This window comes from Canis lupus, chromosome 15 (assembly GCF_048164855.1).
Source record: "Canis lupus baileyi chromosome 15, mCanLup2.hap1, whole genome shotgun sequence".
Classification (NCBI taxonomy): Eukaryota; Metazoa; Chordata; class Mammalia; order Carnivora; family Canidae; genus Canis; species Canis lupus.
Window position 1 is genome coordinate 300001 of NC_132852.1, and position 11145 is coordinate 311145.

The window sequence follows — 11145 nt, forward strand, 5'->3', positions numbered from 1 at the left end:
TTCTGGTCAATAGGCACCATTTCAAGATTATGATTAAATTTATATCTAGATGCTCCAACCAAAACCAATCTATACATGTGTCTGTGATATTGTGAGTAATAATAATAGTATGTAGTTGGTCTTTTTTTTTTTAAAGATTTTATTTATTTATTCTTGAGAGACACAGAGAGAGAGGCAGAGACACAGGTAAGAGGAGAAGCAGGCTCCCGCAGGAAGCCTGATGTGAACCAGAAGGCAAAGGCTCAAAGGCTCAATGGCTGAGCCACCAGGAGTCCCAGTATCTGGTCTTTGTCTCTGTTTCTAGTAGAAAGCTCCCGAACCTTTGGGATTTCCTAAACAAAGAGAATGGAAAAAGTGTCTTTGTGATGTTAATTAGGTGACTTTTGGAAGCAGCTGGTTGCTAGGGGAACCAACTGTGGCTGTGTGGGGGGTGTTGGTGGGTTGGAGTTTTTGGTCCACTGGGGGAAGGGAGAGGGGCTAGAGGTTGAGTCAATCACAAAAGGCCAGTGATTTAATCAATCATGTCTATATGATGAAGCCTCCATAAACCCCCCCAAAAGAGCAGGGTTTGGAGAGCTTCTGGTTGGCGAACCCATGGGGATTCAGAGAGACTGGCGGGCGTGCCGACAGGGTGCAGAAACTGTGTCCTTTCCCCATTCCCTGCCCTAAGCATCTCTTCCACGGGGGTGTTCCTGGCTTCTAATACCTCCTAATAAAGCGGTAATCTAGTCAGTAAAATGTTCCTGAGTTCTCTGAGCCTCTCTAGCAAATTAATCAAACCCGAGAAGAGAGTTGTGGGAACCTCTGATCTAGAGCAGGTGAGTCAGAAGTGCAGGTGACAACCTGGACTGGCGATGGCCGTCTGAAGGGGTGTGGACAGTCTTGTGAGATGGAGGGAGCCCCTAACCCCTAACCTGGGGTCTGAGGCTGTCTCCTGGCAGACAGGGTCAGAATGGAGTTGAATTGTGGGCACCCAGCTGGCGATGGAGAGTTGCTTGGTGGTGTGGGGGCCCCCTTCTGGAGTTGTACTGGAATCAAGCATTTTTCAAAAGTATCCCATAGGTGTTTGAAGACTCTCCTGGTAAAAAGGAGCTGAACTCTTCCAAAGCATCGTGTTTCTGCCACAGAGAGCTGTGGCCATGCCCGAGGGGAGACCAACAGGCTTAGCCAATCAACGTGTAGGCTCACGTCTTGCAGGGAAAAAGGAGAACATTTGTCATGTTAACGTGTGTTTGCATTTTAACACTGTTTATTTAGACCTGGACCTGTTGGCCATTTTGTACTCTCTTCAGTGTAGGCTTCCTAGGGCAACAGTGTGAAAACCTCTTTTTTCCAGAACATAATACAGTATTTCTGCTGACACTCACGTGACAGTTACAAGCAACTTTTCCCGCGGAGATCTTTCTCCTTCCTTTCGGTGCATTCTGCTCCAGGCCTCCTCAGGTTCCTCCATGCAGTATTGAATGGGAAACAAAGGAAAAAAATAAATTTCCTTACAGCCTACAGCACCTCGACAAGTCCTCGAGACAGGCAGAGCAACCTTGCTCTGGGAGCTCAGCTGCCTCAATGCTGATCCTCGCTGAGGGCAACGGGGAATCTTAGCCCGGCCCCCAGGAGCCTGTGAGTCTACTTTAACATATAAAAATTCCTTTAGAAATTTCCTTTATCTCTTCTTCCCCCCAAGATACATGTTGGCGATCATCCCCTGAGCACATGGCCCATGGATACACATCTGAAAGGTCTCATGACTCAGGTTTTATTAGATGGTAATAAATGACCTTCCCAGTGATAGCTAGCTAGCCCCTTCAGGGTCCTGGAAACCTTATTTCCTAAATACCTGGGAGGCTTGTGTTGTCTCCACCCCCCTCCCAAATTGAAAGTACATAGTGGGCTCCTCTTCATGACCCTGGGCAGCTCTTTCTGCCCATGGGCCCTGTCCCCGTGCTCTAAGAAAGCCAACGTTTGCACCAAAGACACCTCGAGAATTCTTTCTTGGCTGTGGGCTCTGAACCCCAACATTTTCCTACATCAGCATGACCTAAGATTAGAGCATGAAGTACCCCTAACGCCCTGGCTGCTCATTGTCAGCACTCAAGAGTCCCCTGGTTAACATGTCCTCAGGAGTTGTCAACCCCCGCGTCTGCTGGGCTCATCTGGCTGGAGCTGCGTGTTGTTGGGCTGGGGTTAGAAGGAATGTGGATGTGCTTTAGGCAGGACTTCATTTCACCACAGTTTCCGCCATGCCGTTCTGCACACAGGGGCAGATTCGCCATTTGTGTCGATACTGGACTCTCCTGAGCATCTGTGCTTCAGAGCCTTTTTCCGTATTCGTTTTTCTTCTCCCTGCATAGCTCTGAATCGTCAGGTGAAGATAATGTTAATCCATTTACCTACAGTTAGTAACCGTATGTAGTGACCGTGTCTGAACCAAATGTCTCTAATTAATTTTTTAGCATGTTTTTCTTTCTGAAAATGATTCTTTTCTTAAATCAACCATAGGAGTCAACATGCTTTACATCAGATCCTTTATTCATCTTATAGCTGGAAGTATGTGCCTTTTACCAACTTCTCCCGATTTTCTCCCTCCCCCAGGCGATAGCAAACACTTTTCTACTCTTTGTTTCTATGAGTTTGACTAAAAAAGATCCACACACATGTAATACCATGCAGTATTTGTCTTTCTCTGTCTGACTTATTTTGCACCGTCATGGCCTCAGAGTCCATCTATGTTGTTGGGAGAGACTAGACTTCCTTCTTTCTCATGGCTGAATAATATTCCATTGTGTGTGTGTGTGTGTGTGTATGGGTTCTTTTTAAAACTCTCTAGTATTTTTCTAGAATATTTAACCATTCAAATAATATAATTTAAATAATTAAAATACTTTAAATAATGAAAAGTGCCACTCTTACCCAAAAGCAAGCCATATTATTATACCTCCCGCTCTGTACCCTAGCATGAGGGGTGTTACCCTTACTATAAGATAAGAGAACTGAAGCAGTCGTCTTGAGGAATTTTCAGATGAAGCATCGGGTGGATGAATTATCAGGTGGAAGACATGTAGTAATGAGGAGGTGGATCAGAATTAGCAGTAGTAGAGCGACAGTGTGAGAGGAGGACCAGAACACAAGGCCACGTTGTCCCCTCTGTGAAAAACAAATATCACCAGCAAGGAGAGTAAGTACAGGGGAGCAGCACCAGGGTGTGAGGGACGAGGTGGAGCACTAGGAGTGGAGTTAGCGTGCTAACTGGAGCCAGGGCCTTGCTCCCAGTCAGGGTAGGAGTCTCTCATTGATGGAGGTGGGGGGCGACTCATCTGTTGTGTCCATAGAATGGAGAGGATAAGCTTATTTACTCCTTAGGATTACTATGAGGATTTAAATAAGACAGTACGCATAGCACTTACAACTTTGTCTCCCACATATTAAGTGCTTAGTGAGGGCCAGGGACTATTACGATTATCTTGTCAGATATTTTAAAATAAGATAAATGGCCTGAGGTCAAAGTGCAGAGTGTGAGCCATCACAATTCAAGTCCAGATGTTCTGAATCCAGGAACTTTCCCAAATAGTCAACAAAACTATATAGAGCTTAAATAAAGTTAGCAATAGGCAATTATTACAGTTGTAAGTTACAATCTAAATGCTATGTGTTTCGTTATTTGTGGCAGTTCAACGATCTGAGACATTTTAAGTGAAATATCCCAAATATCTTTCTGGCCTTCTCAGATTTTTGTCAGTGTCTAGATTTATTTAATTGTCGTGAATGTTTCCAAAATGGATAGATCTTCTTCCTTTGACCTATAGTGGCCTCCTTTTGTTCTTAGCTTTAATATGTAACTAGAAGAACAGATAGAAAATTCTAGTTCTCATATTGACTACTTGGATTTAATATTTAAAAAAAAGTAAAATACTCACCTCTCACTCCACTAGGATATTCCCTCAACATTTCACCAGTGTTTAGGCTTTTGAAATATGATAGGAATCACAAGCCCTAAATAGTTTTAGAGTATATCCAGAGAAATCTGCATTCAGACAAGAAGCACTAGCTGAATCTGGCATGGCCTGGAGGCAGGTGCTTAGTGCTTGATGAGCGTGGACTTCCTTGGGATAGTTGGACACAGTTGTGGTACAAGCTGTGACAGAGATATGGGCACAGGGAGGAAGCACAAGCTCTGACAAAGCAGATGAGCCCTGTCCTGCTCAGTTCCTATGTTGTGGCTCTGTCCCAGCTGCCTTTACGACTCAGGCTAAGCAAGCCCTGGGCCAGGCTCATCCTGATTCTCGACCTTCCCACAGTGGGTGGCAAAGCTGTGGCTGCAGGAGGGACCCTGAATGTGGGCTTGCCCCTCTGGGAAGGACAAGAAAGGATATGAGCAGTGCATACACTTAGTGCTAACACTTTATATGTCTGGGTGAAATGATTAATATTCCAACTTAAGTAGGTACAATTTACAGAAGAAACAAATTATAAGATGGATATAAAAAATATCCAATTTTATTTATAATTAAAGAAATATAGATTAAATCACCAGTTATACTTATTTTAAATGTATTTTTTTCATGATCTAATAATATGAATCAAAATCCTAAAGTATGTAAGTGTGTGTGGGAGGTTATATGAATATGTATATATATGTTCATTACTTTGAATATAACATATATATATATACATATATATGTTCATTAATTCCTCTACAAAGAATCTGTTGTAGGGGCACCTGGGTGTCTCAGTGGTTGAGTGTCTGCCTTCGGCTTGGGGTGTGGTTCTGGAGTCCTGGGATTGAGTCCTGCATCGGGCTCCCTGCAGGGAGCCTGCTTCTCCCTCTGCCTGTGTCTCTGCCTCTCTCTGTGTGTCTCTAATGAGTAAATAAATAAAATCTTAAAAAAAAGAGAATCTGTTGAAGGAGTTGGGTTCACAAGTGTGCTGGGATGTATATTCAGGAGGTTTTGGTCCAAGATGGCACTGAGGGAGACCCTGAACTCACCTCCTCCACCAAACACACTCAATTACACCTATTAATAGACCAATTCCTCCTGAAGAACAAGTGGGTGTTGACAGCTTCTCAACAGTCAAAGATACAGAGAACAGCAAGAGAGATGGAGACATGACAACAAAAGGGATCTCCACTCTCTGAACTGCAATAGGGAGGGACAGTATTGAGGGGCTGGGACTGGATCCCTCTTTTCTTGGGCAGAAGAAAAAAGCTGAGGTTTAAAAGAGCAACCATCATAGAAAAGAGCCAGCCCTAGAACTCCAACCAATGGCAGAGAAGCTTCTGGAACTCATTCTGTATCAGAGGGACTGGAGAGCAACATGATTTATGCTCCCACTGCCCATTGGATGTGCAGACCAGAGCAGGGTCCAAATGTCATAACCTGATCATCACAGCAAGTTTGTAACCTCAGTGAGCCTGTGACCTTAGTAAGCCCAGAGTCCACAAGCCCACACCAGCCCCTGTGGTGCTGGAGCCCAGATGATAAGCTGCTTTTTTTTCCTTTTGTCTCTTTTCTCTTTTATTATTTTATTTACTATTATTTTCTTTCTGTATAAAGCTGCAGCTTAAAAGAGAAACTAGAATATATAGCTACAGCTAGTCAGTTAAAGGGACCATGCACACACAGTCTGCACAGAGATGACCACACACAAGACCATTCCTTTAAGTTTAGGAGAAGTAGCTGTTCTACTTGATCCATAGAAAGTCAAGCAAAATAGGGAGAAAGAGGAATACTCTCCAAAAGAAAGAACAAGGAAAATTATCCCTCATAAAAGAGTCTTAATAAGTAAGTAACCAATATGCTTGATAAATAATTTAAAGTAATGATCATAAAGATACTCCCTGGGCTGGAGAGAAGAGTGCAGGAACTCAGTAAGAACTTCAATACAGAGAGAAAATATAAACCAGAACAAGTCAGAGTTGAATAATTGAAATAAAGACATACTAGAAGGAATCAACAGTAGATGAGAGGATGCAGAAAACAGATCAGTGATCTGGAAGATGGGGTAATAAAAGGTGCACAAACTGGACAGCAAAAAGAGGAAAGAACTTTTAAAAATGAAGGTAGGTTAAGAGAGCTCTTAGACAACAGGGAGTGAACAAACTTTCATATTATAGGAGTCCCAGGAGAAGGAAAGAGAGATAGAGAAAGCTGTAGAAAACTTATTTTGAAAAAAATAACAACTGAAAACATCCCTAATCTAGAGAGGGAAATAGACATCAAAGTCTAAGAAGCGCAGGGTTCCAAACAAAATGAACCCAAAGAGGTCCACTTGATGACACAAGATAATTAAAATGTCAAAGTTTAAAAGTAAGGAAAGAATCTTAAAAGCAGTAAGAAAGAAACAAAAAGTCACCTATAAGGGAAAAATCTATAAAGCTATCTGTTGACTTTTCAGCAGAAACTTTGCAGGCCAGAAGAGAGTGGCACGATGTATTCATAGTCCTGAAAGGAAAGGCCTACAACCAAGACTGTCCCTGGCAAGGTTAACATTCAGATTTGAAGGAGGAATAAAGAGTTTCCTACAAAAAAGATAAGGGGGTTTGTCAGCTAAACTAGCCTTACACGAAATGTTAAAGAGCTTTCTTTAAGTGGAAAAGAAATGACAGTAATTAGACAGAAGAAAATTATGAACAAAATATGATGACATATTCATAGACAGTGTAGGAGGTAGTGAAAGGGAAAAGACGAGAAGGGGGAAAAGGAAAGAAGTCTTTTTTTTTTTTAGTTTTTTTTTTAGTTTTTTTTTTTTTTTTTTTAAGAATATATTTGAACTTAAATGACCATCAAATTAATACAGGATGCCATTTACTTAGGATGCTGCATATGAACCTCATGGTAATCACAAACCTAAGACCTCTGAGAGATACACAAAAAATAAAGAGGAAAAAAAAAGCCAAACATAACACTGTAGAAACTCATCAATCGCAAGGAAAGACATCAAGAGAAGATGAAAGAAAAAACCACAAAACCCAGAAAACAAATAGAATTGTGATAAGTACCTACCAACTGATTATTATTTTAAGTGGAAATGTTCTAAAAATTTCAAACAAAAGACATGGATAGCAGAATGGGAACGGAAAGAAATCCCATACATATGCTGCCCACAAGAATATCACCTCAAAACTAAAGATGCAAACAAACCGCGATGTTTCTAGCAGCTCTATGTACAATAGCCATATTACAGAAGCAGCCCTAATGTCCGCTAAGTGATGAATGGATAAAGAATATGTGGTCTATACATACAAAGGGATATCAGCCATGAAAATGAATGAAATCTTACCATTTACAACTATGTGGGATGGAGCTAGAGGGTATGATGCTAACCAAAATAAGTCAGAGAAAGACAAATGCCTACGATTTTTCTCACATGTACAATTTAATAAACAAAACAAACAAGCATAAGGAAAAGAAAAGAGAGAGAGGCAAACCAAGAAACAGACTCTTAATTATAGAGAACAAACCGATGGTCGCCAGAGGGGAGGTGAGCGGGAGGATGGCTTAAGTAGGTGATGTGGACTAAGGAGTGCACTTGTGATGAGCACTGGGTGCTGTACATGAGTAATGAATCACTAAGTGTACACCTGACACTAATATTAAACTGGATGTTAACTAACTGGAGTTTAAATAAAATCTTAACACAAAGAAGGTGAAGGGATAGAAAAACATTCACCAAGCAAATGTTAAAAAACAAACAAAAAAAGCCAGAGTAGCAATACTTATATCAGACAAAATAGACTTTAAAACTAAGAATGGAACAAGACACAGAGATGGATACTACTTAATGACAAAGGAATCAATCCAACAAGAGGATATGTCAGTTGTAAATATGCATCCAACACTGGAACATCTAAAATGTGCAAAGTAAGTATTAAAGGACATAAAGAGAGGAATTGATGGTAATACCATAATAGAAGAGACACTAGCAACCCCTTTACATCAATGGATAGATTATTCAGGCAGAAAATCAATATGGAAACAATGTCTTCGAACGACCTATTGGACCCAGATGCCCATAACAGATATATACAGGGTATTGCATCCTGAACAACACAATATATATTCCTTTCAAGTGCACACAAAACATGCTTCAAAGTAGATCACACATTGGGCCACAAAATAATACTCTGTGAATTTAAGCAGATTAAAATCATGCCATGCATTGTCTAAAATGACAATGGTATGAAACTAGAAATAACTCATGAGAAAAAAAATCAGGAAAAAAATACAAACACGTGGGGATCCAACAACATGATACTAAGCCAATGGGTCAATGAAACAATCAAAGAAGAAATTAAAAAAAATGGGACAAATGAAAATGAAAACACAATGGTTCAAGCTCTTTGGGACACAGTGGAAGCAGTTCTAAGAGAGAAGTATATAGCGATACCGGTCTATCTCAAGACCCAAGTAAAAGCTTAAATAAACAATGTAATCTTACACCTAAAGGAACTAGAAAAAGAAGAAACACAAAGCTCAAGGTGAGTACAAGAAAGGAACGGATAAACATCAGACCAGAAATAAGTGACATAGACACTCCAAAACAATAGAAGAAATCAATAAAACCAAGAGATGGTTCTTTGAAAAGATAAAGGAAGTTGACCATCTGTCAGCCAGACTAATCAAGAGAAAAAGAGCAAAGACCCTAATACGTAAGAACAGAAATGAGAGAAAAGTAACAACAGACAGCACAGAGATACATCGAATTATAAGGGGCTACTGCAGAAGATATAAGCAAATTGGACAATCTAGAAGAAATGTATAAATTGCTAGAAATATACAATCTTCCAGAACAGAACCATAAAGAAATAGAAAATCTGAGCAGACTAATTACAAGTTACAAAATGAATCAGTGATCAAGACAACCAAAAAATAAAATTCCAGATCAGATGGATTCACAGGTAAATTCTAGCAAATACATAAGGAAGTATTAATACCTATTCTCCTCAAACTGTTCCAAAAAATAGAAGAGGGAGGAAAGCTACCAGATACATTCTATCAGGACAGCATTTCCCTGATATCAAAGCTTGATGAAGATACCACAAAAAAAAAAAAAAAAAAAAAAAAGAAGAAAACCACAGAACAACGTCCCTGATTAAAATGGATGCAAATTCTTCAACAAAATATTACCAAGATGCGTGTGACGATACATTAAAAAGACTATTCACTATCATCAAATGGGATTTATTGGAGGGATGCATGGATGGCTCAATGTTGGCAAATCAACCAACGTCCTATACCACATCAACCAGACAAAGGATAAAAATCATATGATCACTTCGATGGGGGTAGAAAAACATTTGACAAAACTCAACATCCAGTCGTCATCGAGACTGTCAATGAGGTGGGTGCTCACGGGCCCCCATGCAGCCTTCAGGTCAAGAACTTAGGCCGACACACGTTCGTCAAGCACCTTCTAGAAGACACATCTGTCCTCGTAGAGGAGCGATCTGGTGGTTTCCAATCCTGGCGGCACTGTCGCCTCTTAGGACGACTCTGTTGAGAAACTCTCTGGAGAGACTGCACAGCCCGACTCCCTCTGGGTCATCTCCCAAGCCAAAGAGTGAAGGTGCGGGCATCTTACGCTGATGATGCGATTCAGCATGTCCTCTGGGGATCCCGATAAAAACGGGAGCTCTCAGCGCCTGACCCTTGTCCCGCTTCATCTGGAGGCCACTCTGGCCCCTGAGCCGAGCCGGCGAGTCAGCCTGGCTCAGCGTTCTTCGGCCTCCTTGCGGTGCCGAAGAGGACCGATTATTTAGAAATGCGCTTCTGCTTTTGGGCAGCGTTGCCAAGGGAAATTAAAGTGCCCTTGGACTGGTGGCCCTGCCTCAGTGGGATGGCTCGCAGGGAGGCCGGGCGAGCCGAGCCGAGGTACCCTGCCGAGCGGAGCATCCTTGGGGTGACCCTTTCCTGAGTCCGGTGGGACAGCCCGGGTGGGAACTGGGGGAGCGTCTCACCGTCGCTTATCTTTAGAGGGAGATTCTCAGCAGCTCAACAAACCCCTGGCGTCGCAGCCTCTTGCGTGGCATTGAATTCTGGATCTGCGGCTTCAGTTGGAGTCAGCGTGTTTTCCTCCCGTGAACCAGGGATGGGATGAACTGTGGAATGACCTAGACGGCTACTGAGGCCTAGCGCCTGCCCCTTCGGGGTTCACACCCAGAGCAGCTTACCCAGCGGTGTGGGTAACACCTCCGAGACAGTCGTACACCGCAGGCCCCGCACACTATCCTGCACAAAGTGGGAGTGAACAAAGCCCCCTTTCTGTAATGGCGGGGCTCACTGGGCGCATCAACAAGCAGTAGGGTAATTCGGCGCACCACCGTCTTCTGAGCTGGCCTGCCCTCTCTGCCACTCGTCTGGACGTAGACAACCCTCAAGAAGGGTGTAGTGTGTCTCTAAGCTTTTAGAAAAGCCAGTAATTCAGCTTACAAATAATTGTTCAGGGATAAGACATTCGGGACTTGACCGGCATTTCCAGAAGAGTCAGGTGACTCGTGTTTCTCTTAATCATTTTTTTATGATTCATCCTAAACGAAGGTCAGTCTGTGTATGGATTGTGCTCATAGGTATGTTAAAGTCGGTGTGAAATTTCTGACCCTCCTCTCTTCTTTTATGACCCCAACCGGCACATCAGCTGGATACGGGAATGGGCCATCAGCGTCCTCCTCTTCAGAGATGACCTGTGCGGGCGCCTCCACCGGCCTCCTGGTCTTCTCGTGGCCTGTGTGTCTGTATGGACAGACTTTGGAGGCGGTGCCTGGTTAGCGAGGACTCCTGGGTGTAACGGGGAGGATTTCACTGAGCAAAAATCACACCCACGCGCACACACACGGGTGCCCGGGCTCTTTCCGGCCTTGCTAGGAGAAGTACTTTGTCATCAAATGAGTTACTTTTGCTTGTACCCGATTGCTACCAAATTCACGGTAGGTGTGGTAGCACCGTAGGCATTACTAACTCTCCGGCCCTATTATTAACATCCATATTGAAGGGCTGTGCCTCGTGCTGGCTGCTTCATTCGCACCGCGGACGACATGTGCTCCTGGAGTCCGGCTGCAGGGCGTGGGATGCGGGCGCGAATCTGTCTAGCAGCCACCTCTGGGAGTTGCATGGGGTCTATGCATGACTTCAGCAATGGAATCCAGATTTC